This window comes from Dermacentor silvarum, chromosome 7, assembly GCF_013339745.2.
Source record: "Dermacentor silvarum isolate Dsil-2018 chromosome 7, BIME_Dsil_1.4, whole genome shotgun sequence".
In the NCBI taxonomy this organism is placed as follows: Eukaryota; Metazoa; Arthropoda; class Arachnida; order Ixodida; family Ixodidae; genus Dermacentor; species Dermacentor silvarum.
This window is the reverse complement of record NC_051160.1, coordinates 29,990,190-30,018,151: the sequence shown is the minus strand read 5'-3', so window position 1 is coordinate 30,018,151 and position 27,962 is coordinate 29,990,190. Positions and strand designations below refer to the sequence as shown.

Sequence of the window (27,962 nt, the reverse complement as noted above, 5' to 3'; positions counted from 1 at the left end):
CGTGCGAAACTTCGCTCTTTATATACGCGTGTGTATGCGTCATGAAAAGGTCGCAAAAATCGAAGTTTATGACACCGAAACTAAAAAATAAAGGAATCATTATTGCACTCCAGAAATAATGAACACAGAACGTTGAGAATCAGCCTTGCAGATTTGCGAAGATCTCTGCCGTAGTATACGCTGCTTATAACAAATTTATACACGATTTAGCCAAAACTAAGTTTCGTCGCATTTGGCTCCAGGTATCAATGAATCCTGTCTCAGTAGAACGCGATGTGAACTGCCTGTACTATTAGAAATGTTCGCATTATCGAGTGTGCTTAGTGAGGCATGACATGGAATTAAGGCAATGGAGTGAATGAACGAGCGAGTGTGCAGGGGCGTGGCCTGTGGGAGGGGAGGGGGGGAACTACGAACACCCCCCCCCCCCCCTACAGACACACACGTGTACGCAAGCCGTCGCCAGTCAAGTGCGCGCCTCCCAAAAAAAAAAAAAAAAATCTGGTTTCGCCACTGCGTCTGTGACAAGCGGTGATGGCGAAGATATTGAGTAATCCAACCACGAAGCTTCTAACGCCAGTAAATGAAACACACAAGGCGTCTCGCTTCAACAACCACAAGAAGTTGGCACGATTTTATTTCACGCTACGAAGGGTCGTAGACGGGGGAGAATGGGAGATGAAAAGGAGGAGGAGGAGGCGCGAAGAATGTCGCCTTTGTTCTTTCCAAGGGACGAACGAGGACGGTTAATGTCGAACGGTGGCACCCCCACCGGTATACTCCAATGAGGAATTTTCTTTTTCTTAAATTAAAAACACACGCAGAGCAGAGGAGTGGCTACCAGTTATAGAACTGATTGTCTGGTCGCCTCCCACCACTCCGTCCTTCGAGAGTCTGGTTCACAGGTTGACAGCCTTGGTGCGGGGTGGCTGGCCCGTAGTGACGTTGATGACGTTGTCCACTGCGAGGAAGCCCATCTGGATTCGGACGCTCACCTCCGAGCTGCCGATGTGGGGAGTCACGACTGAAAAAAACGAACGAAAATCTCTATTTCAGTTCTGCTGGCAGAACATACTCGAATGGGCAATGAACATGTTGGTAATCCACATTGATTACAGCAGCGCTAGCAGAAACACGATGCGAACAAAAAAACTAGACACCACATTGCAATAAAATCTTGTCCATCAAGTCAGTCAGTCAGTGAATCAGTCAGTGAATGAGTCAAGTCGAGTCAGTCAGTCAGTGAATGAGTCAAGTCGAGTCAGTCAGTCAGTGAATGATTCAAGTCGAGTCAGTCAGTCAGTGAATGATTCAAGTCGAGTCAGTCAGTCGGTCGGTTTAATTGAGCGCATTAAGTGCTGGTATTTCGCCACAAAAAAAAAAAAGAAACGGATATGTATGCATAAAATTGGTGACGAAAAGTGTACATTACCTTGCTACTTTATTCTACAAGGATGCTGACTTTCTCTATAAGCACTGCAAGATTCGCAGATAATGTGGTAATAATTAGGTTGCACAGAAATTTTAGCAGAGCAGGCGGAAATGCCAGTGAAACATGCACAAAAAGTTATAAGTGCCAAAACACGTCGTTTGGCTGCGTGCTGGCCAGTCCCCCGTTGAATGGCGGTTTGCGCTTCTTCGAAGTAAAAAGAAATTTCCAGCGCTTTTCGCGCGAGAACTCGGCATTGGAGAACAATATATAATCAGTTCACTGCAGTCAGCGCGTTTCGTTACCATTAAATCGGGCCAAGTCGTTCACAGCGAGGCGCCGCCGTGTACATAGGGTGCCTCGATGCCAGCGCCGCCGTTCGCGCTGGGCATCGAGGCACCCTACGTGTACATTTCAATGCGCGCCGCCAACCGCCTATCTACACTACCGCCGCGACGGTGCTGCCACCTGTAGCTCGATCTCGCGGCGAATAGTGCCATGCAAAATTTACGGTTGATCAGTAAGTCCACAAATGTACAAATTTCTCGCTAATGTTTGTCCTTTTCTTAACCCCCAGAACTCATCACTGAAGTATGAATGGCTACAGCGGATAAGTTAGCCCAAAATGACTAACCTCTCGTCCCATCCTAATTGTTTTCCTAGTCCCCCAACGGCTAATTTCTGAAGGGATGAATGACTGCAGGAGATAGTTTAGTTTTCAGTGTGATCGCCCCCAGTCTTAATACTTTTTTTTTTCTTCTATGAGTGCTGCAAGGCCGGTTGCAACCGTCCCAGCATGTGAACTTACTCAAGTTCCTGAGAGTGAGCAGCTTGTCGGTCTTCGGCAGCGGCTCGGGTACGGACACGTCAATGGCAGCAGCCCTGATCGTCCCGTTCTTCAGGGCTTCGTACAGGTCGTCCTGGTTGACAACGCCGCCTCTGCATGACGAAAGCAGGATGTCATTAGTATCAGTGTTGGAAACATTTCTGGTTTGACAAAGTCGCGAGGCCGCGGCACAAACAGTTCACGTTTATCAAAATGTCAAGAAGTGATAAAGATGTGTACGGCGACTTGGTTGGAATTCTGTCTGCATTATGGTTTAAGTGTTCCTTGACGTCCTCCTTGTTTTAAAGCGAAGCTTTCTATGTCTCACTGATTCATCCGTAAACACCGAAAACGCACTGCAGGAAAGCCAACTTACACAATGGTACTATCTGCGCATCTGCGCACACAATAGAACAACGGCACACGACATACGCATCGTAGAACACTGCAGTTTACATTCGCAGTTGTACCGATAAGAACAATGGGAACTGCAACGCCACGCATCCAGACGAACTGTATATATCTGCATTGCATTACGCGCGTCACCCAACGCATTCCCGGCCGTCACCACGGGTAGGCCGCGGGTGCAGCGCACGACAGAAGAGGCTGCCGTACGCGAACGTAAGCGCGAGCGCTATCGTGCCCGTAGTAAGGCCGATCTCGTGTATGGGCAATGGCAGAGCCTCTGACCGTGTACCACAGCGATCACAAGGCAATACTGTGCAAGTGTAGACTCGTCCGCGAAAGTGTGAGCGTGTAATCAACGGCTATGCAACTTAACAAAATGTGCCTTCATTCAACTTTAACGTTAAAATGCAATCCTAAACAAGCAATCAAATCACATATGCTCAAATCACAGTGTCGCTCAGCATTTCTTGGGTTCATTGCGTGGTCGTTGACTTTGGGCAGTTTGCATGGGCGAAAGCTTCGCGTTCAACCATCTTTCTTTGAGAAAGGGGCTTTGGTCTTTTTTTTATTGTGATAGCAATTATATGGACACTTCAACCGGATTTCTGCCGTCGGCGTCGCCATGAGGTTCCCTATAAAGGTCAAGGGCGATAAAATCGTCGCCGCGCGCCGTATGCGCGAGTGAAAGCGCGCGGGGGACGCGCGCTATCACGGAGAGCGAACGCACGGCGGAAAGCAAACGCGACCGTCGCGCGAAAGGCCGTGGGGGTATGGGAGGGAGGGAGGCGGGGCGACGCTGTGCTGCTTCACCAAATGCTTATCTTGCAACCGGGCGCAAGGGTAACTGGCCACACAATAGGTGGATAGCAAAATGACGATGTCGTCAGCTAGCGACTTCCGGTTCGAGGGTTAGCGCTTCTGTTGCTTCGTTCAGCCAATTGTCAGCAGTTTCCACAGTGCGATTTCCCGCTGTTCGCGAAGAAAACGTGCTTCAGCAACGTGATTATGGTTGGCTGCTCGGCATTATAGGGTGGGTGAACTCTTCCGTGAAAGGAAAAAAAAATGCTTCGTTTTCCATAGAATGAAGCGCACAAACGTAAATGGGCAGTTGCCGTCAAACGAGCCACCGGGAACGGCGAGCTGTGGGTACCGAACGTAGGAGCCAGAATATATGAAGATCATTTCGCCACAGGCAAGTGTTTTGGCGAATAACTTCGTCTACTAACGTTCTAGTACAAATACCCCCTTTTTAACAATCAGTTAAATACACACAGCTGGGTGCACCCAGCAGGGATCCTCAGCACATTGACAACGAAAAGGCAACTGAGGCTGCACGAGAGAGGGAGGAGAGGTAACGTCAAAATAATTCGTGATCTTTTCAGATACTTAAATCAGTGCTTTCTCTCTGCAGTTATACACGACATGCGTCTCTTGAGAAAAAAAACGGGAGACTGCGAAGGCACAGCATGACGACATGGCGCGCGCTGGGCACCGCTGCAGACAAAACAGCGGACGAAGCGATCGACTGCGTGCACCGTTTTTTTATGGGAAGCGTTACAAACAGCTACTTATTAGGTTGACTTACCACTTATTAAAAACTACTTCTTAAGTTAACGAACGTTTATTTGCGCTCGACAAACGTTTACGATTGATAAACGTTATATGACTATTTGACGCGACACCAACACGTTAGGGCATGAAATACCTGCCACCTAAAATACACGAGTCTAAGGGCGCCAACATAAATACGAAGGAGCGATAGCTCACACCTACGTTTTGGAACTGCCCAGCGGTGCTTGCATCGTAGTTTTTCACCATAGTTCCGCAGTATATAAAAGAGAAAACGCGTGAAGCATGGGCATGAAGGGACGGCGGCATAGACGGCGTCGTGGTCTCGAACTGGAAGTTGTAGCAGAATACGCAGTACCCCATAATCCTTTGCGACAACCGAGATTTTGCTATCCACCTCTATCCCACGCGAAAGCAAGAAAGCGGGAAGGCAGTGCGGGAGGGAGGGGGGGAGCAGCTTCTCTTCTGCCAACAACTTCTCCTCTGCACAACTCCTCTGCACTTTGCCCGCGGTGGCGGTCACCCGCACCGTCTCTTATCTCCACACGGCTCTGACCTATGCATGCGCTGTGCATTCGCCACTCAGTGTCCGTTGAAGCGATAGACCGCGCGAACCTTCTTCCACTGCGGCGGCTGCGCTTGCTGCCAGCGTTTTGACAGTCGTTGTCTGCGGTCATTCAGTGTGATCTATTCATGTTTGCTTGTGCGCGCTGACACCACGCTTGTTAATTCAGTTAGAAAGCGAATGTGTCCAAGTTTATGCAGCCGATAAAACTACTATCCCTACTCCGAATAGCTCTCTGTTAATTTGCTATCGCAAATGATGCTTCGCCTTCCGGGCGAAACTGCGACAATTTTTTGCCAATTCTTTTAAATTGTTTGCAGCGGTAGCGAGTCAGCGGTTCAAATGTGAAAAGGAAAACTGTATCGGACAAGAAGATTGTGCTTTGCCTTGAAAAACAAAATTGTTTGTTTGTTTGTTGTCGTCCTTTATGTTCAACGTCATCGTAGATAGACACATGTCACCAAATCTTGCTTCGTGTCATGACGTCACGAAAATGTGATAATGTCGATGACGTTGGGTCGGAGGTCCGGCACTCGGACCCCCAACTTTAGTATTAGTTTAAAATATCATATGTTTCCATATATCATAAGAATCGACAGACGGACACAAGCGCTATCAACAACGAAATTTTAATTCCGTGATCGGTCGTACTTCATCATCTTCATCATCAGCCTATACTTATGTCCACTACAGGACGAAGGCCTCTCCCTGTGATTGCCAATTACCCCTGTCTTGCGCTAGCTGATTCCAACTTGCGCCTGCAAATTTCCTAACTTCATCACCCCACCTAGTTTTCTGCCGTTTTCGACTGTGCTTCCCTTCTCATGGTATCTATTCTGCAACTCTAATGGTCCACTGGTTATCCATCCTACGCATTACATGGCCTGCCCAGCTCTATTTTTTCCGCTTAATGTCAACTAGAATATCGGCTATCCCCGTTTGTTCTGATCCACACCGCTCTGTTCCTGTCTCTTACCGTTAGGCCTAACATTTTCGTTCCATCGCTCTTTGTGTGGTCCACGTGCACAGAGATATCCCACCCTATATATGATACATGACGGCATGAAAACTATTCTTAAACCGGTACATCACAAAAAGAACACCAAGAAAACCCAAAGATAAATGGCAAATGAAGTAAGCTCTCAAGGCACGCACAAATCTTTCTTTTGCAGACAATGACACTGAAGGTTTGCTTATACATCGGTCAGCGGCCGAGAGGATGTGCTCGTTGATTCCTGCCTATAATATCGGTGTCTTCTAGAAGAGGATGACGTGCACACGTTTTGCAATGAAACGCCAGAAAACCGTCACCTGATACACTCTTCACTTTGTTTCAGCGCTCTCTTTAGCGTTCATTGATGCATCTTGCAGTTTGACTATGCAGCATTTACCGCATGACAGCGGAATGCGATAGACCACCCCTACGTCCCACGTTCCCGAAGGCTTCGGCCTTCCCCAACAGTTTGCGTGATGTACTTGGCCTCGGTCCAAAATTTACCCAGGCCACCAGCTGGACTAAGCCGGAGCTTCTGTCCGTCATACGTGAAGTGTCCAAAAGAGCACCGGCAGATGACTGTGCGAGGAGGAACTCGGGAATGTTTGGACGCCCTGTTACGATGTTAAGCCTGTGGGGATTGAGGTATGCCCCGACGCCTATGCTGTGGCCATTCGCCAGTTCTATCGTCCCTACGCCCCTCCCCTTTCCACTCGCGACGGTTGTCGGCGGTGGCGCTCCACTCGCAGTGGTTTGCGGTGGGGGCGCTCGCGTCGGCTGGCGGCTGTCTGCAACGTGAGCGCCAGGTGGAGATCTCTCCGGGGGCAACACTGAGTGCGTTCACGCTTTCCTCTCGTCCGCCGGCCCTTTCGTGTCTCGGACTTGATCTCGCGCACGATGCCCTTGCACGTACGGCGAGCTCGTACCTTGTTTTGATCCTTTCCGGACGCTATAAGCCGAAGAGCGATGCCTAACGTTAGCGCGTAGTCGAACCGCGCCGAGCCGCACTTATCGGAGGCACAAGCCGAAGGAGATTGCCCGTGCTCTCGCGAGTGGGCCGAGTGGTTATCGCGAGAGCAAGCAGCATAGCAGTGGGGACTTTTCCTAGCCGCGTGTCGGGGGGGGGGGGGGGGGGGGGGGAGGCTTAGCTCTCGCGGCAACGTGGTACCGGCGCCCCTGTCTGCATTTTCGCCCTTGGCGCGGGAGCCCTTTGGTTCCCACGAACCCCGGGGCCGGGTGTTTGTGCAGTGTTGGGTGCCGCCGGAGACAAACGGTTTCCGCCAATTCGGGGCATATATACTTATCTTGCGTGCGAAGCGCTCCGTACCCCCTTTCTGACCTAAGTGCGTGCGCAGCGGCGTGCTAGAGTACATGTAAGAGGCGAGGGCTGGCGCGGCTCTGTGGATCACTAAGTTGGAACCCGCGGTGGTCGATATACTGCTGTGAGACCACGAGCCGCAGCCGTCTAATCTGCTTGTAAAACGCGTAGAGTCGTACCTGAAGAATAATTCATTGTGTGTCATACCGGCAGACAGAGAGGGCGGTTGTGCCGTTTTTTCCTGGAAATGTTTCTCGGAAAAAGCCGGTCAAGCAATTTCCGCAGTGTTCAATCAGCGCAAGGATGTGTCACTTACGAAAGTAGCAGCGAGATTGAGCAATTAAACGTTGCAAAAGGTTGATCTCGATCGATAAGCTAGTAAAAGGTATACTGAAATCTGATAAGAAGTTCCTAGATGTATTTTTTTAGCGCGAGACGCACAATGATGACGTTGCTCTCAGGGTTATAATTTCCGAAAGAGGCACCTGTCAGAGGCAAGCTGCCCTGTATCTGCTTTCAAAGCTGAACGTCCTAGATATTCATGACTCTCTTCTCGTAAAAAGTTCTGGTGCAGTCCTTAATTTTGTTAAGTGTCAGGCTGAAAAGGGTTTCAAAGCCTTCTCAGCTGATGTCAATTAATTGTATCAGTCCATCCCGCACAATGACCTTCTTCAATGTGTTGAGGATTGTATTGACAGGTATGGCGCCATATGGTTTTCGCGGGAAGCAGGTGTTTCAGCAGAAGGATTTTTAGAATTGTGTTTTTACCTCTCGTCAACATTTGTCCAGTAGAATAACAAACCGTGTTTGCAGAAAAAAGGCGTTTGCATAGTGTTGTGCTTGGCTCCCGTCCTTAGCAACCTATATTTAGCTCAAGTACATAGGTACATGTATGAACGCCTCACGGGATTAGCAGTTCTTCAGGGAGCTCGATGATATTTTAGTGTTTCTTGATTGCCCTAGTAACAGTTCCCAAGAAATAAATGTGCTGATCTCTTTACGATCTTTCGCGAGTGTTTGAGACCACTTGACGTGAATTTTGAAATGCCAGTCGATAATGTGCCTCGGTTTCTTGACGTTCAGTTCATCCCAAATGATAGAACTTGCTGGGCTTACAGCCCGCGAGTTAACAAAACCTCTTCTCCAATTTCATTCAGCCCATTCTAAGTTGGTGAAGAGGGGCATAACTCACATGTGTTTCAAAAACGCCCTTAAAAATCATGCCCACAACTAATGAAAGCCAGTTTCCAGCAGCAGACTGCGCGTCTTAAGGAAGCTGGGTATCCTAATCATGTGTTGGTGTCGGTGGCGGAAATGCTGCTCAAACAGAAACGATCGAGAAAATGCCCCCGTGAAAATGCCGTGACCAGCCGAAAACCGACGTGATTCCGTATATCTTCCCGAGACCCGCACACAATTATGGGATATAATCGCTCCTTATGGTGGTTCTTGTTGTCTACTGTTATGTTTTAAACTTCAAAAAAAAATTTTTTCAATTTAAATACCACGGCTAGACGCCAAAAGCTGAGTCTCCGTGTACATGGGGGAAAAAAACTATCTCCGTCATCCCTCATGTTTGCTACGGTAAAAACTGCATTTCATTGCTCAGACGCAGAGATGAAGATGGAACTACGTGTAGTACATTGCCATGTTGCTGCAGCGTCCGGTATTTCCACGCATTCTCAGTGATTTCGAAACACACCACAAGGTTGCTTTCGGCCGTCTGAGACGACACAGAGGTATAGATCAACCGAGTGTCAAATTTCTCAACACCGGATGACAAGAATGAGTAAACCACTTCTCTACAGTTACACACGCACCGCACCGCGTACTTCATACCCAGAATGAATGCATTGCGTAATCACTTCCGAGTGAATTCCGAAAGAAACGTTGAAGGCAATATGCAATGTTTTGCACAAGGTGTCTTAAGACGGATATACACCAGGCATCGCATAGCCTGAAAAAAATAGGAAGCCGAGAAAATGTGCGGGTTGTTTTTTCAGCTTCAAACAAGTTAAGTACTCTGAGTAAAAACACTAACCCGATGAGCACAAAGAAGCCGGTCTGTGATAAGAAGCACAAAGTTCGTCGCATGCGCTGTAGGGGTGGTCTATCGCATTCCGCTGTCGATAACGCGGTAAAGCTGCATAGGTCGCCCCGGAAGATGCATCAATGAACGCTTAAGAGAGCACAGAAACAAAGTGAGGGTTTATCAGGCGACGGTTTTCTGTTTTATTGCAAAACATGTACAGCCTGTTTCACACTTAGGGGAAATCTCGGAGCACATTGCATCGCGATGCGGCGAGCGCTAGAGTCGGGCGTTGGGAGCAGCTCGCGCAGGCGCAGACGGTCGAGGCGCGTAACCTTGAACCGCGTCGACTGCTAACGACCATTTTCGCGGAGCAGTTTGTTTTAGAGAAACGAGATGGCGCTCACGGCAGCGCGCCATTCGTCTCCTCAGCGACCGCGCACCAATACGAAACCATTACTGCTTCTACCTTGCTTCTGTGCGATCAGCTCTCGGAAATGCAACCGAGTTTTCGCTAACACACTGTGCTCCAATCATGCTAGATTGAATCATGTGGATTGAAGACGTGTGCAGTAGTTGGCTGCAAAAATAGTGACTGGCATGTTAAGGAATGGAATGAATCTGTGTGGCCAAGTTCGCGGACCGCTGCTGCAACTGTCCGAACGTATTACTAGCACTTCGAGATGTACAGCTTTCCTCGAGGATACAGAAATCTGCTCATCCGCCAGCCTTGTATCGCTCACCTTCAAAGAAAGGGCTTCATCCCCAGAACGTCGGCAAATGTGAGTACCACTCGTTATACAAATGCAGCGCCGCTTCCTGTCATAGTAAGTTTCGCGCACGTTATATATACACATCTGTCCCAAATGGCAGGTAAACTTACGCCCACTCTATCCCCGACGTATCAAGAATAAGTGAATGGGCGCACACTTGAATATATGCGCACTGTATACGCACAATAAATGACGGACTACACCGATGGCGCACGAATGGTCGAACCTGAATGTTTCGCGACGGTCCACAAGCGTAAGCGAGTTACTAGCTGTAATATATATTTGCTACAAGGTATTACAATGTAAAAAACAGCTACGTTTCAAGCTTCGTGCGCAGAAAGAACAAATCTATCGGAACTGAGCACACGCGCGAGCGATTAGGCGGAAAATAATCAGATAGCCAGACCGAGGAACTTCAATGAGTCAGAAACTGACAAGCCACTGCATCAAAATATTTGCCGAATAAAGAACAAAGAGCAAAACACACTAATCCTGACTGAATTCATGAGCGGAACGTTTGGATAGCTTGATACATATGTAGACCCGCTTTTAGAACAAGCACCATATACGCTGCTTGCGCCGTTTGGGCATAGCTTAATCAGCTCCGAAAGCGCTTTTGCATGTTTTCTGAATCTGTGATCAAAGCTTCGTGTCATCCACCTAGTCACCGTTTACGATATATTCGAAAACAGAGGTTTTCTAAGCCAGGCCGGCGTCATACACTTCCATTGTAAACAAGGAGGCAACGAAGGCAGTTGAGGCAAGCAATGGACGCGTCACCACGTGATCAAACATGGCAGCGCCCACGAGGTCGCCGCGAAAAGGGTCAATACGGCGGCGCGAGCTGGCCGCATCGTCGGGAAGCCTGCTACTATCAAGGGTAGTTCATCGTTACTGCGGGAACTGAGCCGATAATGTTAACTAAACGTCGTGCGCACATTTTGGTGTCTCTTTCTTGTCGCTGCGTATTACGGTAGCACACGCAGTGAAGAAATATGCGTGCACGCACTCAGTACCTCGGCCTTTCGAAAAAAATGTGGTTGATCCCTCTTATATAGGAATCGGTATAGAACACGAAAGTGAAACGTGTCTTCACAGAAGTAGTGTAATGTTTATTGCACATTGATATATAATGTCTATTGGTGTTTTGTGGCTAAAGCGCCCTTAGCCGTTGATGCACCCACGCTGACGCCTGGTGGCACGTCTCCTCCATCAGGACTACCAAAGTCGATGACCATGAGCAACCGTCGTGCATATGGAAGCTGCACTACGCTGCACACGCTAGCACAACGCGAAAGACGAAGCACGTAACTGACACACTAATACAACGCGCAAGACAAAGCACGTAACTGAATCGTCACCGAGTCAAATCAGCGCGTACAGCGCGTCGTAATTGCAGCCTCCGCGATCAACTTCAGAAACATTTTCAGAGCTAATTGCGGAGGCCACGCTCCGCTGTGCTGAGTACGGTGAACGCCACCTAGGTGGCGTTGGTAGTGCTTCTTGATGCCAGCGTCCCTTCGAATGCTGGCATCGAGGCGTCGTAGTGCTGAGACCACCGAAGCGTTCACTGTCGGTGCGCGTTAGTGTCATAATGCAGTACTTCTCTTTTCTGCTCGTAGGCGGCGGCACCGCCCCGAGCAAGAGCGCGGGTACACGGAGGAGTGTTAGATATATAAGGCGCGTCTGTGTAACTCTCTGCAAATGCGTTTGTGGCGCAATGGGTTAAACGCTCGGCGATCTATCGTCGCGGACCGAGAGGTCGTGGGTTCGATTTCCAAATTTTGCATGTTTGTGGAACTTTTTCTTCTGGTTTCTTTCTTTGTATTATGTTCGTGTATGTTCGTGTGACGTATTTCCGTGACGGAAATACGTCAGTGAAGTCTTGGTGGACCCCGGCATAAAACACTTTCGTGTTAAAAAACAAACTAAGCGTGCTGTCGAAAGAAGAGTGTAGAACCACATTTTTGCCAATGAAGGCTCAGAGGTTGGCGTCGCACAACGTTTAGTTAACATTATCGGCTCAGTGCCCGCGGTAACGATGAACTGCCCTTGACAGTAGCAGGCTTCCCGACGAAACGGCCAGCGCGCGCCGCCGTAGCAGTCTACGCGGTTCAAGATAGCGCTCCTGGACCGTCTGCGTCTGCGCCTGCGCGATCGCCGGACCGTCTGCGTCTGCGCACCCGACTCCAGCGCTCGCCGCATCGCTATGCAATGCGCTCCGAGATTTCCCCTAAGTGTGAAACAGACTGTACATGCCACGCTCTTCTGGAAGACACCGCTATTATAGACAGGAATAAACGTATGTAAGAATAATAATAGAAACCGAGAACATCCTCTCGGCTGCTGACCAATGCATAAGCAAACCTTCTGTCATTGTCCGCGAAAGAAATGGATTATTTACGCATGCCTTGAGAGCCGACTTCATTTGCAATATATCATTTATGTTTTCTTGGTGTTTCTTGTGATGTACCGGTTTTAAGATTGTTTTCATGCCGTCATATATCAAAGGGTTTGACATCGCTGCGCACGTGGTTTTGTGTGCGTGTAATTACGGCCGATCCCGGAAATAAAATTTCGTTGTTGATAGTTAGCGGTTGTGTCCGTCCGTCGTTTTGCTGCGCTATGCCAGATACCACTCCCCGATTCAGAGAAGAGCTCGGGGCCAATGCGATACCTAATGCAATAAAAGCACACGTCGGCGCGATCGGGTGTAATACACACCTGCTGGTGTTGATGAACACGGCAGTTTTCTTCATCTTCGAGAAGAAGCTCTTGTTGTACATGCCCCTGGTCTCGTCGGTCAAGTTAGTCAGGGTGACAATGAAGTCAGACTGGGCGGCAATTTCGTCCACCGAACAGTACGTGGCACCCATCTCCTCCGCTGTAAAGCAGCAAAAAACATACGGTTGTTCACGCACACGTCTGACGTCGAAGCGAAGTGTGCCGAGTCTGTCATAGCGTACCAGCGACCATTTCCAAAGTCACAGAATATGTATTTTAAAAAGTGTATCAAGGTATCTGAAACAAGTTGGGTTTGTTTTGTTGTTGTTGTTGTTTTTTTCGTTTTCATGCAGCGTAAGCTGTTATGTTTTCAATCCAATAACCGTTTCGCTTGGCGATGTTATCGGCCGCGGCCGCCGGTGTCAGCTATCGCCAGGAATGAGAAAAAAATACCCAGTTCCCACCGGGATCGAACCCGGGCCCTCGGCGCGGGAGTTAGCTACTCTATACCACTGCACCAGGCTGCCCTATACATGCGTCTTATACAGGCGTCTTAGGGCGCGAGGAGTCGCACGATGTGAGGTGCGGCGCCGCGTAGCGTCGATACGTGCGCCATTTGCATTGCAGTTGCATATTATTGCGCCAGGCGGCACGCCATGTAGCGGTTGCATCCTATCCTGCCACTGGTCACGCGATGCGAGATTCGCGCCGCATAGCGTCAATACGTGAAAACTTCGCACTGCGGTTGCGTTGTATTCCACCAGGTGCCACGATATGTAGCAGTTGCGTCGTGTCGTGTCATGTGTCAAGGGATGTGACACGTACGTGTGCCGCGTGGTCTCGATACCCGTGTTTACTCTTCGGTACACGTCAAGGCGCCTGCTCGCAAGGTACGAACCACTTCTTAAGAAGCGCGAATCGTACAGCGCTACACGCGCGGCTGCAACCAGGCAACGTCGGGCTCAGCAGACGGCTGTGCAGAGAGCAGCACAAGCCGCTCCTCGCCATCGACGCCGGGCGGACAGTTCAATTCGTTCTCGTTACAACGACGCAAAGAGACTTCGCTGCGAAAAACCCTCAGGTGCGTGCTGCTGAAAATCGGGCACGACAGCTTCGCCGCGAAGACCTTCAAGTGCGTGCTGCCGAAAATCACGCACGGCAGCTTCGCCGCGAAGCTTCATGCGCGTGCAGCAGAAAATGAGGCCCGGGAGCTTCGCCACTTCAGGATCAGTTTACGACGGTCTCCTGTAGAGCCACTCCTTCAGCTTACGCTGCGACTGTGATTGCGTGTGCCGCGCAGGCCTGTGACTTTTATAGTACAGTGAAGAACAGTTTATGACGCGTTATACTTTTTTTTAACGTGGCTGTGCGCTGAAACTTTTTGACTCGCTATGTGCATAAATTCAAACTAATGACGCCTTCCGCTGGTCGTCTATACGAGCGCTAAGACAGGGCTACAAAGGCCGCGCAACTAAAGGAACACTAACGATAAATATTAGTTCAGACATATAAATTATCCGTTCAAATGTTAATTTTCGTTGTTTCGGCGGTAATGTATATTGGATTACTAAAAGAAGATAGGAAAGACGAACTTTTATTTCTTGAATATAGCATCGAAACCTAAATGTGCCATAATCTGACTGTGATAGTTTCAACGGGGCTACGTTATCGCAATGAATCCCCCCCGTTTACTACCGCAATAAGTTCGTCATACCCATTTTATCGACCTGCACGGACACCCATTACTCTCAAAATAAAACCGGAGTGCTCTAAACGAATCAGTCTGTTACGCAACGAATAAGATATTACGGCGCATACATCGCTTTGCTTTTTGACCATGACCGCTTTTCACCCGGTCGTCGCTGATATCGATTTGTCGCTCAGCGCAAGATACGCGGTAATTCTTTAATGCTGTCGTGGATTGTATAGTGATAAGAAGACTTGTCTAATCCGACTGCGCGCGCGACGTCAATGCCATTGTTACATTCTATATATGGTAAGCGAGCCCGCATGTATACAGTACCCTGCTTTTGCAACCCCTTGATATATATATATATACCCGACGAGAACTTTCTGTGGCAGCACAACCAAAGCTATACACGCGCATGCGCTAGCACGTGCGCAGCTTCTGCTCTTGTACGCGAAGTAGTTCCGGTGTTGTGCTGTGGCTTTACAGGAACAGGAAAACCAAATATGGACACCAGAAAGCTGGAAAACTACGAACAGCAAGAAACGAAAATCCTTTCCCTACGCAAGCTCTATCATTTGATATGAAATCAATCTTGAACCAAACAAATTAAATAATTATTGGTACGGTTTGTTTTACGCTACCAGTTGCTTACAATCGCGGACTACACGCAAACGCGCTATAAAAAGAAATGTGTGCTTCGGATCCGTAGCTTCGGCTGCGCTGTCACAAAGTTGTCGCCGTGTACAGAAGTACCACGCCGCCTACCTGGCTTGATGGGGTGGAACTTGTCGTAGTATATTGCCTTGCCGATGTGCAGGCCCTTCATGCCTCGGAGCACACTCTGGGCAATGCGTCCCATGCCGATGAAGCCCACCTGTCGCGCCGTGGAGGCCCTGGCCGCACATCCACATGGGACCCCACGAGTGAGTCCACTCACCTCTGCACACAATAATACAGCACACAAAAAACGTGGCGATATGTGCGTGAGCAGGCAATTCGTGAAGACCCACATCGAAAAAAAAAAAATATGCACATCGTTTGCGCATTTGGCTGCGTACGTAGTTGCGCGCAACGTCGCCTGTTTCGGCAACATCTGCCTCCGATTATTCGATAAAGGATTCAAGCCAAAGTTACGATTTTCTTTTTCTTTCTGACCGAACTTCACATAGCAGCGTGGTCATCCCGATTTGCGCGGTAATCACAGATACAACTATTGTTAATAAGAAAGATTTCATAGCAGTAATTTTATGACATTTTATATAACCAAGCAAAAGCCACGAACAAAGAGAAGACAACGAGCGGTAACTGTCAACTAAATTTCATTACTCGGAAGTTGCCGGGAGAAATGCGTTATTTGACGCAATTCAATTTTTTTTTTCCCCGTATGCGAGCATTTTTCTGCAGTACGGAAAAAGCAACTATAAGCGAAGGAGAATTCTATTGGCAATTATAACAGCGGACATTCAGCAGAATAAATGTACGCACGCCTTGATGGCTTCTGCACAGTCCACAATCCTCCGTCCAGCTGCCAATGCCAGGGCAATAGTTAATTCTGCTACGGAGTCAGAGGACACGTCTGGAGTGTTGGTCACTGGAATATTTCTGAAAAAAAAAAAAAAACACGTGCAAAGTCAACAACCAAATGGTATAGGCCTGAAAATTTTCAAGCATACGGCTCGCATGCCTTGTGGACATCACCTACAATTACACACCGCATGCTCAGGGGTAGCATTTTAAAGGGACCCAAAAGGCAAGCATCAAGTCAAGGTTAGATACATTCTGCTTCAACGTCTCCGCAACACCACTTATACCAAGAACAGAAATTTAGTTAGTGATAAAATGACGTGTACGTAAGGAGCTTTAGTACCTAGGACAACAACAGCGCCGCCATTGTGAAGATGTAGCAGCTGCCATATTGCATTGACCTCCAAGATTGGGTAGCACGCGCCGTCCAATCTCTGAGGCAATGTATTATGTAAAATGTCCCGTTTTTTAATCGGTGCATTGTGGTTCTGTTGGTAAAAGCGTACTAAAGAGGGACACTAAATTTGTTCAAACTAGCCGGTAAAGTATTCTTTGAAAACTCAATTATCATTCACGGGGAGGAAAAGGAGGAAAATATCTTAGTAGTGGAGATAACGGTCAAACTACAAGTTTTCATTTTTTGGGCCGATACCTCAGCAACGGCACATCGCTGGGACGTCATGGATTTGAAAATAACTTCTCGTATTTGCGTTGTTTTGGCGCAAAAAAAAGCTTTGAAAACTTGCTAGGTTGACCCTCTTAGTCGAGTGGAATGCACTTCAGTCTTTTGTTATCGATCAGCAAATAAACTAAGCAGACGTCGATAAAATGAGTGACGTCACTTGTGAGCTAATGCGGGAAACTCAGGAAGGCGTCGCCACTTGTCTTTGTGGCCTCAGCGAGCCTCCTGTTACTGTGATAGTGACCGCTTCACTATTGAATAAGCGTAATTTGTAAATGCAGTTAAACTGTACAACCCTGTTTAGTGTACATTTAATATCAACATATGCGAGCAGCTTAAAAAGTGTTGAAACACTGACAACTGTACTGACGCATTGAACAACTGAGACAGCACAACAAAGGGAAGGAAACGGTACCTCTTTTTGCACTCTTCAACGTCGATGTGCTCAAAGCCGACAGACATTGTGGCGATTATCTTTAGCTTATCCCCTGCAACAAAGGTTACAGCAGAATTAGCACGCTAAAAATTCTACGAATGCCTTATCTCGAACAGGACGTATGGCTACACTCCAACAGCACTGGAAAACTATCGGTGCTCAGAGAGAGTTCAGAGTTCTCGCTTCGTGTGTTTGCTTGTTAATCAACGAACAAAAGTACTTTTCCACACGAATTCACACGTTCGTTTACCCACAACATTGAACAGTTCGTTCATTACTCTGATAACTTCTGCACTTGTACTGTACGTCATTGCTGGGGAAGAATGCGCTCGATATAGGGCGCCTAACTTGTACAGATTAGAGCACTGACCGGACCTGTGGCTCCAAGCCTGGGCCCGGCTCCAACGTTGCTTCACATCTTAACCCTTTCAGACGCCAGTTTATCCTGTTGATTGAACACTTACGTTCACCACATTTCTTGCATCTTCAGAAACATAGAAAGTGTACAGCTGTAGAAAATATTAAGGACTTTGGTGAGTTTTGTCAAGCTTGCAGAATGTGGACTCCATGCAAAAACTCACTGCAGGAACACCAAATATGAGAACATCAACTATTTCGTGCATTGAAAAGCTTGGAAATTTTGCCTGGTGGCTGACATTGTGAAAAACAGTGAAAGACGTGAACCCGCTACATACAACAACATACTGACACTTAGCAAGAACACCCAACCGTCTACCTTCCCACTCTTTTTACTAAAGTATTTTGCACATTTTATCCAGAATTGCAGCACAATTCCAATCATGAATGTTTCAAGATATATGCGACCATATCTTAAATATCATTATTTTCATCAGTGATTTTGCTGTTGATCCACTCTCTTGGTGTACACAATTATGTACACAGCGTCTGAAAGGGTTAATGTTGCTTTGGGAGGTTGAATGACGGAGCGCTAGAGCCGTGTCCGATTGAAAGATGACAATGAGATAACGCAATAAAAACATATAGCGTGCCAAACCTACCTGCCGCGATGACGTTCTTGTCGATTTTGTCAGTGAGCATGCAAAGGAGTGCGTCCTTGCCCTTGACGTTGGCGAGCAGCACATCGTAGTTCACGGGCTCCTCCTTGTCCCAATGTGTCACGTTGCAGCTGCAGAACAGACAACGCGTCAAGAGTTTATCCCAACGTTATCGTATACATTCTACGCCTATAATACACTACTCGAGGCACTAGAGTGCAGCTTCGACTGCCTGGAATAGGAAAATGTAACCACCGTCTGCATGACGATGTCTCGAGCCACGATGGTGTTTAATTATACGAACTGAGAACTATTCGCTGCGTCAGTCCATAGAAGACTGCCTCGTATACCTGCCTCATAAAGAAGTAACTATATACAATCCTCATATGAATTCACTTGAATTTTGACCTCTTCAATGTGTCATATACCACTAAAGAAATGAAGCTTCGGCTTCTTGCTGGCTGCAGGCAGCAGCCATATGGTCTAAAAGGCATGTTTCGCCCTAAATGTTGCGTCGAGCAGCTGTGTCAGTTTCTCCAAGCAGATCGGTCGCAACGATTCCCCAAGCAACTAGCACCGGCAGATTGTTGAACCGAGTAGAGCGTGTAGCCCTGAAATGAGAGTACATATTGGTCCATGCCTTTTTGTGTGCGGCAGACAGTTTAAAGCCTCAATTAGCTCTACTAAAATTTACCGCCGCTTAAAATTAACCGGTTTAGAACGGCTTAACTTTGAAAACCAGTTGAACAAAGTTATGAAAAAATTTGATATTTTGCCATGAACTAACAAGCGTCGTGAGCAAACAAGCTTTAGCGGGTTAAAATCAAGGTAAATGTTGTAGCAGTCATATATAGCTAGCGTTTGTTACACGCGTGTTGCACCATGGCAAGTTTTAATAAGTTTTATTATCCACGAGAGCTGCCGCTGCAGAATGTAGAGCTGCGCATGAAAAACCCACACTGCTCTGGACTGAGCTCCGTTGGCCGGCACTTATACGTTGTCCTTTGAGAAATCTATTGTTGTCTACGAAATAAGCTCTTTCAATAAACTTTGACGAACGAAGACATCGTAAAAATACATTTGAGAGGACTGTCATAAGTGTGCCAGCATAGGGAACGAGAGCGAACAAACAAACGGAAACACTGCAGAAGGCGCCCGGACGCAGCCCGAACAGTAGCAGACGACAGGCGCGAATCCTTGCCATGACGTCATGCGAGCGGCGCTCGCAGCGCCATTTTTGGTCGTTCTCGGCTCTAATAGCTTCGCATGTCGGCTCGTAATGCACCTTCAGCCCAACGCTTACGAAAGCGGCTACTATCTTTCTTTCTGGGTTAGCTACGCCGTGAAGCTAATTGTATTTCACTGAGAAGCCCTCTTGCGCAGAGCGTCCTTTAGTTTGTGTCTTCGGGAGGGGGAGGGGGGGGGGGGCAATGCCACGTGCCGCTAGCACGTATATACGAACGTCTCTTAGCGCTCAACTGGCCTCCTAATGCCTTCTCGACTTTCTTTTTGCTTTGCCCCCGCTTCGCGGAAAGCGCGGCCGCCGCCCCCCGGCCGCAACAACCGGCGCCGCCAACAGCCGGAGAGGGGCCAAGGCCGACAAAAGCCGGCGTCGGCAGTTCCGTTCTTTGCACAGGCAGCTGTGTGACGCTCGCCGGCGTGCCCACTCTCCCATTTCCTGCTCTTTTTTTAAAGCGAAACTTTCTTTTGCCTCTTCCTTCGACATTTCCACTGCCTGCTGTTGCTGTCTGGCACACCGCGTCGGAGGGAAACGCGGCACAGGGGTAAGACGACGTCAGAAACTCGTCTGGGGGTACTTACTAGACCGCTCCAATGCCTCGCCACAATACCCACCAGACTGCTGTAATTATGCGTGAGCCCCCCGCAAAGGGGCCGCAGAAGCATGCAGCCGCTCAAACATGCATTCGATCTACGGAGCTCCCAATCAGGAAGGCGGTGCTGGGACCGCTACGCCACAAAATGACGAACGGAAGGAGATCTTATTCCGAAGCGTTAATTCCGCGGTCCCGTATAGTACCTAGGCGCAGTCCCCACATTTTTTCTCTCTCAACTCACGCATGAGCAGGCGGGGCAGGAAAACTCGGCGTATCTGATCGCCAGCGTTCTTTTATCTCTTCTTGGTCCCAGTACTTCATGAACGGTTTGGGAAGTCGAAGCGGTCCAAGTGTTTATTCAGCAGCCAAGCACATAATATACCTTTGTGGAGAAAACAACGCGAAGCTATAAAGTGCAGAGGATCCGGCGGACCGTGGAGTCGCGCGCATTCCGAACTTCTTGGCCGTGAGCGTATTTCCCGATTCTCGCTTGGAGAGGCCGAGTAAGTATAAGTCGGTTTCCGACACCTATATATGGCACAAGAAACAGCCGCCTCTGTGGGAAGCGCACGAGAATGACAAAGCGTGGAGTGACGTAAGCGCGCACGAAGAAATAAACAACACTCCACGGTTTTATAGACATTCGGAGAAGAAGCCAACTGCCGAACCAAGCTTCAAAAACAAACCGCTCGACTTAATGAAGGGCTTTTCGCATGTGAGCCCACGGAGCTACGACGTATACGCTATCGTAGGCGCGCATTGGAAAAGCAGCGCAGGTATTCATTCAACCATGATGCAACTTTATTTATTTGAATTCAGACAGCAGGTACGCTGCGGTGCGCTAATTGCCTCACCCGTTTCTTTTAAAAACATCGCGAAGTAGTTGCATATTTCTAGAAAACTCTAGCGTGCCAGATATTAAACACCATTCCTTAATGTAGCACTTTCTTTTCAACGACAGGAAGGGAGTCAAATATACCTCGAGAGACGGGGGCCGACCGACCGCTTTCTTTTGAAAACGCACGCACAACCCAACAACATTTATACAACCCATAAAGGTTGCGACCGAACGTGAAGACGATAGACAAAATGCAATGAGGACTACGTGTGAAAACAAAGTCCACACTTGGCGCTCGCGATTTAGCATATGTGAAACGAGAAACGTTTCTATGCCACGCTCAAAATTCTCTTTCACTCTCTCTCTCTCTCTCTGTTTTATTTGTAACAGAAAACATGTGCTGTCCTCTATATTGAGAGACAGTTATCGCGTTGCACTTAACCCAACGTTTCACCCCTTTCCACAACAATCTCCACTGACTTGTGATGGCAGCTGTCAGGCGAATTGACAGAGTAGCTGTCTATAGTGCGGAAACTTGGAACCCAACGCTCTGACGTCAAGTTCTGCGCGTCGAAAGTAGACTGTCTCAAGCAGTGTAAGAAAACGATCTCTTAGTAACGGTTGCAAGCGCAACTGTACGATAGTAAAAGGTCGACCGTCAAACACCCGACGACGACTCGAACGCACGATTGAACTCGAAACTTATAGGATGTGCTACACGCATGCTACTACAGCGTGCAGCAGCAGCCCCGACATTCTGGGTCACTGAATGTCGAACGCAACGGCGCAGACTGAGCCACTACCTCGACAGCAGACGTGACCGTCATTTTATGGAGCACACGCACGACGCTTGAGCAAACCAGAAGAAAAAAAAAAGAAAAAAAAAACGTCTGGCGCGCCGTACGTCGGCCCGAACTGCACTGATCGAAGCTCGCCGAGAGGGAGGCCCATAGAGGTATATGTAAATATCCTGTTGATATTAGCCGACGGAAAGTTGGCTTGCAGAATTGCAACAAAGGGAAGGCTGACCGTCAGCGCGGTGCCTGTCTTCGTTGCTTTCGCATTAAGTATTTTGGAACCTCAACTAGCATTTGGCTAAGGGTCCGCCCAGTTTTGGAGATTATTGGTATTCTATGTCGGCATAATAAAAAAATTGGAATTGAAAAATTTAATTGAATTTCCCGCTGCTCACGTCAAGAGTGGAATGTCAACTCACTCGGGAGAACTAGCCTCCATAAGTCGAAAACCGAGATTTTCAGATATGCATGTCGACAGTAAGTGAGTAAGTGTTACGTTAATCAAAGAACACCGAGCCAATACATATAAATTATATGACAAAGAATTAAAGGACGCATAACGCTACAAGCAGAGACTTATACAACTGCATTAACTCTCACAACGCTTAGAAGTTTAGTAAACACGCGGTCTGGCGAATAGAAGCAACGCGAATTAGTTCTAATAGCCGAGCACCACGCATGTATGCTAAAGCGGGTAAGCAACGCTAATTAGTTATATTAAGCGAATTAGTTTTATTAATCGAACACTACGCGTGTATGCTAAAGCAGCGAAGCGCCACCAGCCAATAAAAATTACGTGTTTTATAAAGTGAAGAGAATGCGCGACTGTACAGCGCGCTTACACGTTTCTATATAAAGTCGCTCTGCTCGGTTAGTATAACTGTCATGTTGCTTATTGGCGACAGGCGAGTGTCACTATAACCGAACATCCCGCGCGTATTTGCTAAGGCGGCAGGATCACGCAGATCAATAGACAACATATGCGTGTTCCATAAAGTGAATGCAGTGTGCGACTATTTGCGTGCCTATACGTTCTCGTAGCAGACAACATTCTGCTCTGTTAACTGCACAAAGCCCAACGCATTTTCCCTCGTTTTTGATACGCCTGAACGAGTTTTCAATTGTGCAAGGTTCAAGTAAATGTTAATTAGTTACCATACTATCTTTCACTTAAGTAATTTTTTTCCCATGTATAGGCTCCATGGCCAAAATTAAAGTAAGCAAGTTGTCGCCACTTTCGCTTTTTTTTTTAATGACTTTATGGAGTTCAACATAACCGTCGTGTCGTTTGTTGGCGCAACGCGAGTTCCATTAAACGAACACCGTTCACAGAAAACGATGCCTACACTGTCATACCACGACCGCACACGTGTCTGGCTCTTCTCAAACGAAATGACAAGCTAAGGGCTTTCACACACCGCGCGGCGAATTCAGCGCCTTGCGGGATCGCGCAATTTCGAGGCTGCCTATATACAGTAAGCAGGCGAAGGAACCTCCCTCCCCGCGCGCCTGGAACAGCATCAAGGTGACCTTCTCGAGCGTTCCAAGTGCTTTCTATGCGGGGACAAAAATAGCAAAAACCCCAAAGAGACAACCCAAAAGTGGCGCCCGAGGAGCACTTTTGAACAGAAGTAATTTGGAAACTCAAACTTGTCGAGCGTCTAATCTGTGTTTATAGCTTAGAGCCGTGAGCTAGCACCGAAAAAAAGAAAAGAAAAGAAACATCAAAGCCCATAAACGTGCACGCAGGATTTACGAGACCCCAAGCAGGTCGTTTTGAAGTGAAAAAAAAAAAAAAAAAAACTCCAAGTGAGCAAACTGCGTTTGTCCACGCGTCCTGAAGCCAGTCCTAGAAAATCCGCCACGCGAAGCCTCTAAAAGATTGGCTAAGTCTTCTAAGCGCGGAATTTCCGGCACGACACCTAACTACCAACTACCAGTTCACCAACCACGTTACCAGATATCATCTATCTCGACCTACCGGCTCGCTAATATTAATTAATTTGTTGTGTTCAACGCCCCGAACCAACATGTATAGGTGCTGTCAGAAAAGGAGGAAAGGGGTAGGGGGACTTCGGAGTGATTTCGGAGCCGTTCATAGTTTTCTAGCTGAACGTTGTGCATTTTAACGTGTACCCATTGCTCCCGTGGAGGAAAGCTCTCACCCCCTTCTGCCACCCCAACCCCATCGGAATACGGGCACGCTGCGGCGGTAGTCGAACCAACGACCTCGTACTCCTGCAGCAGAACGTCACATCCGGGTAAGTGAGAAAGATAGAAAGACAAAGATAGAAATAGCAAGTAAAGTTGGACTTGAAAGCTTACAATTTACTGCGGTGTAGCAAAGAATAAACATCTTTTTTACCAACAGGTGCGCGCTCGCAAGCCAAGCTAAAACAAAAGATGAAAATACAACGAGCAAGCTTCGAACATCAGGTGCTCCGCCAAGCGAGAGAGAAAAAGATAGAGATAGAGAGAAAGAAAGAAAGAAAGAAAGAAAGAGAGGTAGAGAGAAAGAAAGAATCAGCTGGTCTCCATCGTCTTTGTAAAGATGTCGCGGCCTGCGCAGGTTGCATTTGCCCCCAGTACTGGGAGGAGGGCAAGCTCGCCCACCTCCTCTTCTGCGCTGTTATAATCGGAAAGCGACGAGAGAGAAAGCCTGGGGCCACTTTTGGGGGGACGGTAGAGATGCGAGGAAATGTTGAAAGCGAGGGAGTCTGTGGGTGGGGGAGTTGGAAAGGGAGTCGGCGAGGAACCATGCAGAGCCCCTGGGAGTTAAAAACGCCTTTAGAAGAGTATACTGCACGAAACGGGGCAGGAAGGTTAACGAGTAATTTCACGAGCTGCCCGTCACAGAACCGTACAGCTGAAAAAAAAATGGACGTCGCCGTACGAAACATTCAAACGAATCGCCTTAATTAATACTAAATTAGTTTACAGAGCTATTGCGTTTTTTAAGGCCTATTATATCCAGTAACTCCTGTATCCTACGTCAGAGAAAAACCCGTCCTGTGTCTGTCAATTTCTTAATTGAATAACTCCATCCTGTTTTTCTACCAGCTCTAGAATGAGTTTACTTTTTTTTTGGACACACGTCGCGGTGACCCAAGGTTGGCCAATATTGGCCACATTATAGAGACACAGTGTCCAATGTATTGTAACTCTTGTCCTGTGTAGTGTCAACGCTGGCATGTATTGGGCAAACATGGTTTCACACTGGGCATGTATTGGCATTGTATAATAATAATAATAATAATAATAATAATAATAATAATAATAATAATAATAATAATAATAATAATAATAATAGCCTTCGTCTAGTTACATTTAGGTGCGCGTTATTAAAGAACCACGGGCGATAAAAAATAACCTTGAGCCCTCAACAAGCTCCAGTGTTGCATCAGGACGTTAAACCCCACGAATGAACAATCAATCAATCCTCTACAGAAGGTGATGAAGCGTGCTCAAAATTATTTTGTTCTGTATCTAAAGAATTTGAAACTGAAGGGAAGAAAAAGTAAACATTGTTCAACTCGAATAGACAAATTTTCTTGTTCTTCATATTAGACTGGTTTCCGCCACTTTATACATAAACCCACCGAACTGCGAAGTTTCTCCTCTTCGAACAGTGCAACGTTCGAACTGGCATAAGGTGGGGCTGGTGCGTGGTTTGTTCCTATCAACCTCGCACCACGAACCTTGCCCCTGAGACACTATAGAACGAGCGCCTACACAATAGACCACTTGTGCGAACACGTCGAAGGACGCCAGCGAACAAAACACAAACTCTTCTATCCAATTAGCCCGTCACGTGTACAGCGCGTGTTAGTTCCCGTTATCCAGAAAGAAGCCCGAACTCACCCTGCGTCTATGCCTTTATATCACAAAGGTAAAAAAAATGAAAACACGGGTTTGCCCCATCATAAAACAAAACAAGGAAAGACGATCTTGCAGCTGTTATATTGTATAGCCAGGTTGTAAAAAGTCGATCAAAAGAAATAAAAATAAACTATGCTTCGTGCATGTCCCCTGGATTTCGAAGCCGTAGAAAAGTTATAAGACTTTGCAGTCGTAATTTATGAATGAGTCAGCAGGCAGCGAATATCCTTTCTGCACCTGCCAGCTGTAGTGCTTGGAAAAAAAAAAAAAAAAAAGCAGGAAAAAAGCAGTAAACTGTTCAGCTCCGACAAGCGAGCTTCACTGTTAAGCGGCGCGGTCCTGAGACAAAGCCAGCGTCATTCCGCCCACCTGATGTAACTTTGACGGCGCGCCGTAAAATATGGCCGTGCGGGCAATACCTTATTTCCACAGGCACTCAACAAACACTCCCAACACACACTTTCTCTTTTCTCGCGTTTATCCGCGACGCACGCATGGCGATATATGCATCTGACAGCAGACAAGCTTCCGATTGCATCAGTTCCGTTTGCGGACAAAAAAAAAAAGCCCGACGCCCGGTACGTCGTATAGATAAGAAGCTAATCTAGATCCCTAAAAGCGGAAGGGGCTACTACGCTGACTAAACTGCGACACATGGTCTTCTCGAGCACGCACACGTACGCTGCGCCTGAGCTCTGTACATTCGACGAGCTCTTATCTCTCCTGTCTTCCTCAAGGCCACCACCGCTGCATATTTCACGCACAGGTAAGCACGTGCGTAACCGCGTTTGCTTCGCTACGACGCTCGTACATGTTCCGGCTTGCTTCGCATTGAACGCAGTCTCGCGAACGCCGTCGTTCAATGTTGAAAGAGGAAAAAACAATAGAAAGAAGCAAAGAAAACTGGGGGCACATTAACGCACTGCGTGCCGAGCGCTAACCCCAGCAATTCCCGCCGGAGCTCCGAGACACAGGAGTAGAGTTTTATTAGAGACGGTTAAGACACTAAAATAAACCAACCCCAGCCGCGGCCCGTTGCGCGACGGGTCGTTCCAAACTGTCTCCACACAGAACGCGAACAAACAAACAAAAAACTCCACGCAGCAGAAGCAGCAGGCACTCAACTTCCTCGAACCAGCGATCGCTGAACAAACGAGCGCGGGGGAATTGTCATTCAGTTGACCTTCGAGTCCCGACGATGCCCCTCCTCCTTCAGACCACATCTCGTAAGCCTCTGCTTGCCGTTTCCTCGACGGCAATTCGCGCCCAAAATCAACGCGCCCGACGATAAGTGAGCACGCCTATAAGACGGCGACTCTCGATGAAAAAATAAAAAATAAAGGATAGCGAGGTAACATAGTTGCCGACTCAACCTAACGTAAGCCGATCTGCCAGATCCGAAAAGCCGTGTCTGTCAAGCGTTTCTCGGAAATGCGAGCGCAGATTTCGGAGAGCCAAAGAACTTAACCGAAAGGCTACCGAAGGCGGCAGTTTGTAAAGCGCGCTCTCTCGTAGCCGGAATTTTTTTTAAAAAAGACCACTCGCGACAGAATATCTTACGCGAGATATCATGTAGCAATTTGGCGGGCTCCGTTTGAATGCCTGACAGATGCGGTCGCGACGCGCGCAGTCTCTATAATCATTTCGCAACGTTGCGTCAAGCCGAATTCAAATCGCCCGTTTTCTTTTTTGCCTCGTCGCATCGCCCCGATATCTTCGACAGTCCCCAAATCCGCCCGGAAAGGGCAGATTAATCCAATTCATTCCATCACGTGCACTATCGCTCGAGTGACGCAAAGATCCGGGAGCTCCTGTCAGAATCGAGCGGCTTCCGGCGGGCCGGCTTTCGCCGAAAGTTCACCGCGTGAAAGAAAGGAAATGCGAGGCTTACTGCTGCTTCAGCTTGGCCATCGCCTCTTGCGGGATGTCCGGCCTCGTGACATACACATTGGGGCGCGCCATGGCCGTTGAGGTGAGCGAAAGGAACCTGCGGTTTCGGAAGCGCCCTGGACCGGAGACCGACAACGAAGTAGCCGCACGTCAGCAGGCGCCGGCTAGCTGCTCTGTTCTCCGCCGCTTTCGCTCGGTTCCGCCGGCCTCGAGCGCGGCGCTGACGTAGCGCGCTCCTTACTGCGCCTGCGCAGTGAACCGTGGAGGCGTGGTCACGTGACCGCGCGAGCAGCAACAGCAGACGGCGGCTAGCAGACGAAACGATGCAGCCGGCCGAGCCCGTTGAAGTTGTGAAGGATGGGTTGTTCGCTGCGCGCGCTACAAATAAAGCAGATGCGAACACATTAAAGTTGTTTTGTCGACTAATCTGTCTCACAAAGAAACAGATTTACAGTTCTCGTCACTTGAAGCGGTAGGAGTGCGAACGCCATTGCCTACTATGGAAAACAATAAAAACACACAAAAAAAAAGTTATGCGCTTTGTATTTGGTTAGCTGACGCAACAATTACTCGAAACAGTAATAGGAGCGCCGGTGGGACAGTACTGTGATTAGCGTGGTCACTTCGAATTTATTCCTTTATTGGATCTGTTCTTTTTTGTCATTTCGATCTCTTTTGCGTTTCGTTTTTTAGTTCGTATTATTATTTATTTTTTTACGAATTGAGCAGGAAGCTTAGAA

The 27,962-nt window shown here is 47.9% G+C and overlaps 1 pseudogene; it reads right to left on the bottom strand.

Moving 5' to 3' along the window:
- Positions 1-600: 600 nt before the first annotated feature.
- Positions 601-27,428, bottom strand: LOC119457855 (glyoxylate reductase/hydroxypyruvate reductase-like; annotated as a pseudogene).
- Between the last annotated feature and the right edge of the window lie 534 nt (positions 27,429-27,962).